The following is a 7,304-nucleotide window of genomic DNA, read 5'->3' on the forward strand; positions in this document are numbered from 1 at the left end:
ATTCATTTAACTGAATTAAAAGTCATTTCAGGTCACCAAACCCTGTTTATGCTTGGCAACCCTAAATTATTAATTGAAGCAGAAACAAATATTTCATCACAAATCCTTTTAAAGTAGCAATGCCATTGTAACTAAATTTTTACAATTGATTTTCTCCTATACAGTTTAGTTGAATGACTGAAATTATAATCCACAATATATTTTCCTCTGTGCTTAAAGGCTGCCTTTACAGCATTTTGAAAACTATCAAACAAACCTATATGAGATCTGCATGAAATGACTCATTAGTTGAAAGTTCCTGGAATGACCCAGATAACTGGCTTTGTTTTCCATAAAACAGTTCTATCTCGACACTATACATTTATCCTTATGCACAAGCATGACTGAATTATAACTGTATGATTTTTCTTTTCAATACTACATTGTAAGGTAACATTCCTAGAGTGCCTACATTCATTTTAAGTCATGGCAGAACTTATTTCACCATCTTAATTTCATTTTGTATGTAGATGAAGTAGCACAGTACTACAGTCTAGGAAAAAAGAAAGTACAAATAGGAATAGGAATGACTTTTAAAGCTGTTTAATCCATAAATTGCCATAGCTGTTTCTGAAGAATTTGGCCATTAGTGTACTTCCAGTCATACTGGTTAATACAAACTTCTTGTTGAGTTTTTAAACCTATTCTTTATTTCATACAGAATTTAACCTGCATCACTTCTTGAAAATTCAACTAAAACTAAAAGACATTTTAATAGTATTGCTACCCATGTATTTGTAAACGAATTTCACAGAATTCTGTTAGCGCTGCAATTTCTAGAAAACAGCAAAATGATGGATAATGTATTTGTAAAGCTTTCTGGAGCTCCCATCGCTTTTTTGAAAAGGAGGTGGAAAGCCCATTATCTTGAAAGAATGCTACGTATTTCCTTTATAGTTATTTTTAATTTTCCTCCTGAATCTAACAGACAGTTTAAACAATATTCATCAATATATATGGCCTATTTTTTTATCAACATAACTTAAGTGGAGTGATTTTTTTCTGGGTATGTATGCCTGACAACGTGCAGGTACTGAACTTCTATCTTCCTCTCTCTTCCTCATCCCCACAAGAATGATGTGCCTTTCCTTCCCACATTTCTCTTCTTGAAGAACTTTTTTGAATAGACAGAAGTCTTGACAGTAAAATTCCATCCACAGGAACACCACGAGAGCACCACAAATTAACTCAGCAAGAAAAAAAAAGTTCTGTGGATTTTGTATCATAGTCAAGTTGAGCTGATTTTTTCCAAATGAGGCACACTTTCCTGTGACTTGATACCTGTGTGCTGTGATAAAAGAGACACTGAAGATTTCCAAAGCAGTGATGCCAGCTGAAACAGACAAAAATGTGCAAATAATTTAGCAAAGTGTTAAGTGCACCATCTGAAGTTGTGTCAGTACCATGAAATCCCTGCAGCTAACACAGAAAGCATTCCAAGTGCTAATGACTAAACCCTTCATATTTTCAAAGTCGGAGTTATATTTGGTTTGTTTCAGTTCCTTTTTTTCTCCTCTAAGTGGACTATTTGCCATTTTATTTGGGCATTTGCTTGAGGACTGTAAAAATGAGAAGTCATGATGTAGGGTTTTTTGTATTTCTATAATTTCTGCTTAGTGAAATCAAGGAAATATCATTTTACAGTACAGACATTAACAAATAGCTCATGAGTGATCTTAGGCCTCCACTGATACGAAAGTAGTGTGACTTAACTGTGTTCTTTGAATTAATGCATGGTGAACAGCAGATTTTTTAAACAGTACAGAGAGCAAGGCAAGTTCATACTGAACAAATGTATAACAAAACAACTGACAAAAAGTGTTTAGTAAATAGAGGGATTTTTCTAATCTAATTATTATCTATTGATATTGTGTTTTAATAAAAAGGAAACATCTTTCTTGACAATTTCTCAGGGATTATTTACTGCTTTTTATTTTAAAACAATGTGCAATCTCATAACAATATCCAACAGACACCTTTAAAAGACAATGCACGCCATAAGAAACAGCAGATGAATAAAGTATTACTTTTTTTCCCCATTTTCAGTTCAGTCCCTAGAATCTAATGGTCAACAGCAAGGGCGATACTCCTATTCTCACATCTGAATTCATACTTAAGATAATTCTGGCTACCTTCAGTTTATTTTCTTTATTCCAATATGTGAGAGGGAAGAAGAATCTTCAGTCCACTTTAGACTTTTAGAGGGATAATCACCAGCTTAGAAAAAACAGTCAATGTAATGCTTTTAAAAACCAATTTGGCACAGAACCATTGAAGCATTAAGGTTAGAAAAGACCTTTAAGATCATTGAGTCCAACTGTTAACCCCGCAGTGCCATCTTCACCAATAAACCATGCCTTTAGTGCCACATCTACATGTTATTTGAATGTTTTCAGGTATGGTGGCTCTAGCACTTCCCTGGACAGCTTGTTCCAATGCCTGACCACCCTTTCAGTGAAGTAATTTTTCCTAATATCCAGTCTAACACACACACACATCGATGAAACTGAAGCCTTTCCCTCTTGTCCTGTTGTTTGTTACTTGGAAGAAACCAATCCCCATTTACAACCTTCTTTCAGGCAGTTGTAGAGAGTGGTAAGGTCCCTCCTGAACCGTATTCCTCCAGGCTAAACAACGCCAGCTCTCTCAGCCACTTCTCATCAGACTTGTGCTCCATTGCCCTTTTCTGGACCCACTGCAGAACCTCTCTTGTAGCGAGGGGCTCAAAACTAAACTCAGGATTTGAGGTGTGGCCTCACCAGTGCTGAGTCCAGGGGGATGATCACTGCCCTGGTTCTGCTGGCCACACTGTTCTTGATACAAGCCAAGATGCCACTGGACTTCTTGGCCACCTGGGCACAGCTGGCTCATGTTCAGCTGCCCATCAACCAGCACCCCCCCAGGGCTTTTCTCCAATGGGCATTTTTCCAGCCACTCTGCCACAAGCCTGTAGCACTGCATGGGGCTGTTGTGACACAAGCACAGGACCCAGCTCTGTCCAGATCCCTCTGCAGAGCCTTCCTTCCCTCCAGCAGACTCCCACTCACCTTGGTGTCATCTGCAAACCGACCGAGGGTGTACTCAATGCCGTCGTCCAGGTCATCAGTAAAGATCTGAAACAGGACTGAGCTCTGGGGAATCCCACTAGTGACCAACCCACCAACTGGATGCAACTCCATTCACCATCACTCTCCAGGCCTGGCCATCCCAGCCATGGGAAGCCAGATTTCCAGTCATGAACTTAGGCTTGATGGAAGACACAAAGACAGGAAAAAAAAAAATGAAAGATCTTAAGCATTTGATTTTGGTTCCTAAGTTCACATCTAAGGAAATACACAAAACACAGATAAAGAAATAGTAGATCTTCAGGTTTCTTTTATTTACTTGATTCAGCCAAACTATTTGGAAAAAAGACATGTCTGTTATGATCTCAAATGTGTTAATAACCTGCATGTCCACCATGACTTGTTTTCAATACCAAGTTACTGGAAATGTTTTTCAAGGACAAGAATATCCTTCTACGCATATGAAATACCATTCCTTCGCCAATAACTTAAACATAAGAAAGAGGAAAACATCAACCATTCATCTTTTAAGCTGCTGTTATTTGAAACATTTATCTGTCAGACTTCTATTGAACTCTCCAGTTTGGTTTGTGTTATTCAAAGGTTCTGTATGGACTTGACTTAAGCATTCAGCAATCATGCAGAAAATAGTTCAACTTCTGATTTTTCTAAGAAAATGAGAAAGCTAAATAAGGTAACCAGTTTTCAACACAAAATAAAACCCAGAAGCCTTGTATTAAACTGTAAGGTTTTTCCTCTTCAGTACCAAAACAAATAAATAAATAAATTTTCCAGTGTAAAGTAAAGCAAGGATGTGTGTGTTCTTTCCTGCTTCTCCACTAGAGCCTTATTTTACATAGCTTCCTAATATATTCCCTGAAAATCCAATTTGACATTCATTCAGTCAGGCGTAAATTGTGGGCCTTGAGCAGCCTGAATTCCTACACCAAGTAAAAAAACAAACAAACAAACAAACAAAACCAACCACAATCATAAGAGATTTGGAAATAGGAGTAGGAATTCTTTCTTGAGATCATGAAATTTTGTGAGCAAGATGAATTCCAAGCATGGTTTTGGAGACGCAGTCCTGCAGCCCCTGGAAAGTAACAAATTTAAGAAGTCTGATTAAATTTTTTCCCTCCCCTATCTCCCACAGCTGAAAAACTTGGGGAAGAGTGGAGCAGAGAACTCCACCCTGTTACGCATGACAAAGACTTGTGGTTGAAAAAAGTCAGGGGAGATTTTTCTCTGAAGCATCACTCCCAGAACTCGAAGCAGTGAGGAATGCTTCTAGACAACTGCTGGCAGCAGCCTGCACTCAACCCAGCTGCAAAGGCTTCCTCTCCCTCCTCCCTTTTAATGTAGGAGCAGGCAACAGGTCCTGCTCTGCCCCCCAGCCTCTGCAAGCCACGTTTGCTGCTGTGTGCTGCACATGGCTGGGGCTGGACAAAGGATTGCCCCCAGCTTACACTCCAGAAGTGGACTATTAACCCAGTTATTGTGGAAACTTCCTCCTCTAGCAGATGTTTAATGCAGTAACCTCTTTCAAGACGCCCCCCCACCGCCTCCTTCCACTGCAAGGCCTTGCTTCTGGTGTCCAATGGGAATGCACTGCAGCCAACAAATACACCTTATGTCAAAAGCATCAGGACACTGCCCCGTCCTAGCTAAGCACAGGCAGGGAACTGCTAGCAGCATCAGAGAAACTCATGGCATACGCTAAAAATCACAGCCATAAAGTATAAGCAGTACAAATAAGATGGTAAAAAAGGCAGAAAGGAAATTCCTGCTCTAACAGCTGTAGCACAACCAGAGCAGAAACTGACTCCTTTCCTCACCTGATTGTGAACTGCAGACACCACTAAACTTACATTAAATCTCTGCTGAAAGAAACACACGACTGCTATGAATACTGCCAGCTGACAATGTTCTTGTAAAGGGCCACTGTCTGGCAATCACATCAGAAAGAGATGTGGTCCAGAGATGGAACAGAAAGGAACGTATACCCAGTCTTCTCAGGGAGATGGGTGATTTCTCCTGCCCCTGGGCTTTGAGGGTTTTCTTGTATTTGCTGATGTTTTAAGCCTAGATGATCTCTTGCCCCTCCAGGGCGACACTAGAATAGGAGAACAATGATTCAGTAGGAGAGATTTACCTGAACAGAGCAATGAAACTTTGTGATGTTTTAACTAGAGCTAGTAGAGCAAAGTCTGGATATGGCTTACTGCACAGTTCCCCTTGTCTGACACCTCCAGAAAAGCCAAAAAACTACATGTGACAATAGAGCAAGATGCAAACACTGAAGACAGAAAGAATCCAGAAAGCAAACAAACAGAAACAAGCAAGAAAAAGCCCCTGATGGCTTACAGGAAAGAAGGCAATTAAAAAAAAAAAAAGGGGGGGGTTGGGGGGGAAGCACAAATTTGACTTAATTTCTTTACTTGAAGAGTTTTTCCAACAAATGAAATTGGAGAATATGGTGAGGGTGAGATGAGATGATGAATGAAAGAGCACAGAAACAGGTTCACTATGTTTCCTCTACTCTCTATTTATGCCAGGCTCTCTGGAAAGATTGACCATATTACTGATGTACAGGTAACAAAGGCACAAACCAAAAGCATTCCTGTACCTTGCTGGGAAATTCATTCTTCAAAGGTTAACTCATTGCACAGTTTTTCCACGTGCTTGGTTTCCACCTCAGACAGGCCATACAGCTTGCAGAGGCATCTGTTGGGATATGTCTCCAAAATGTGGGCTCACAACACCAGGTCTGCAGATCTCCTGAGGCACCTCCAGCCAGCACTCCTTCACATACAGAGTCTTGAATTACATCCACCTGGACCAGGAAGGCACTCTGAATATTTTCTTGCAATTTTCAATCACGGCAAGAACCTGATCTCATGTGGCTGCCAACTAACCATTGTGAAAAACGAGGTTCACTCTTTGTAAAATTTTAAGGAAAGTTTAATAAAAGGGACAATTAGGAGACAACAGCAACAAGGGTGTTATGGCCGGCCGGGTGCTTCGGCAGAGATCCAAAGGCACACCTTTACATCCAAAAGATCGTCTGTAAAAGTACATCACTTATTTCGTATTCATCACCATCATGCATAATTCATTAATTCTTTGGAGTTGCTGAGTATCATCTTATCAGTCTTATCTTTTTCCTTGGCTCCATTCCATCTGTTTTCGGGTTCTTTTCTTCTGATAAGATTTTCCAGGAATGTGAAGACCCCCCCCATCCTTCCCAAACTCACCACCCAAACTACAGACATTCTACAGCATTACATTACAGAACCCAGGCAAAGCTTTTCTAACATTAAGGAACATAAAAAAACCAACATCACAATAAATCCATAACAATGATGTAACATGCGAAAAGCCAACATCACAATACCATTGATAACAGAGGGATCCGCCAGAGGGGACCCGCGGTGATGCGGTCCTGGCCGCGGAGGGATCCGCTGGAGGGACTACTTGTGATGCGATCCTGCTCGCGGAGGGATCAGCGGTGAGGCGTCCTGGCCGCGGAGGTGTGAAAAATGAGGTTCACTCTTTGCAATAAAGCAGCTTTTTCCTGAGGAATGAGAGGGAAATAATTTCTTTTTACCCTGCTACATTTCCATTTTATTTTGGGGCAAATAGAGCAGTATTAGGAAAAGCAATCAAAGAGTTCCGGAATAACATCTGACTTTTTCTACTGCAGAGAAGAACGTGAGCATCCTTTGCTCTTTAGGCTTCCCTGTTTAAGCACAAGCTGTGCATTATATTACAGCATTCTTGAAAAAGAGCTGTCAAGAACAGCTCTTTTCACCTGATGGGCTTTCCTTTGCTTTCTCTTCCTCAGAATCACACACACTGCTCCATATTTTGTGCTCAGAGCACAGTGCATATCAATATTTCATCAATTCCGTTGTGTAATAGCTTGGAATTCACAGTTTATTAAACAGTTTGAGATGTATACTAACATAGGGATACAGAGTTATGTGCCTGATGATAGATGTTATCAGACCTAGTCATAAAATGCATTTTTTCAGTTTAGCGTCAGGTTTTGTTGATGTTTATCTTTGAAAGTCTGTGTCAGCACCGGCATTAAAATAAATCCAGTTTTTAATGCTATTTGAGTTCATTTTATGAGACATTATATAAGATGAATTATGCATTATTTTATGCATACTTGCAGTGCTGTCTCTTAGAGTT

The 7,304-nt window shown here is 40.0% G+C and overlaps 1 long non-coding RNA gene across 1 annotated transcript; it reads right to left on the reverse strand.

The window, feature by feature from the left end:
- Positions 1–286: 286 nt before the first annotated feature.
- LOC121675041 lies at positions 287–6,631 on the reverse strand. The gene is made up of 3 exons (XR_006019946.1): positions 5,734–6,631; positions 3,087–3,285; positions 287–1,372 (listed from the first exon to the last, which is right to left on the reverse strand). It is a non-coding gene; the product is annotated as an uncharacterized LOC121675041 (long non-coding RNA).
- Between the last annotated feature and the right edge of the window lie 673 nt (positions 6,632–7,304).

Source organism: Corvus kubaryi, unplaced genomic scaffold (assembly GCF_017639235.1).
Source record: "Corvus kubaryi isolate FWS band 111438036 unplaced genomic scaffold, C.kubaryi_AGA036_p1.0 71, whole genome shotgun sequence".
NCBI lineage: Eukaryota > Metazoa > Chordata > Aves > Passeriformes > Corvidae > Corvus > Corvus kubaryi.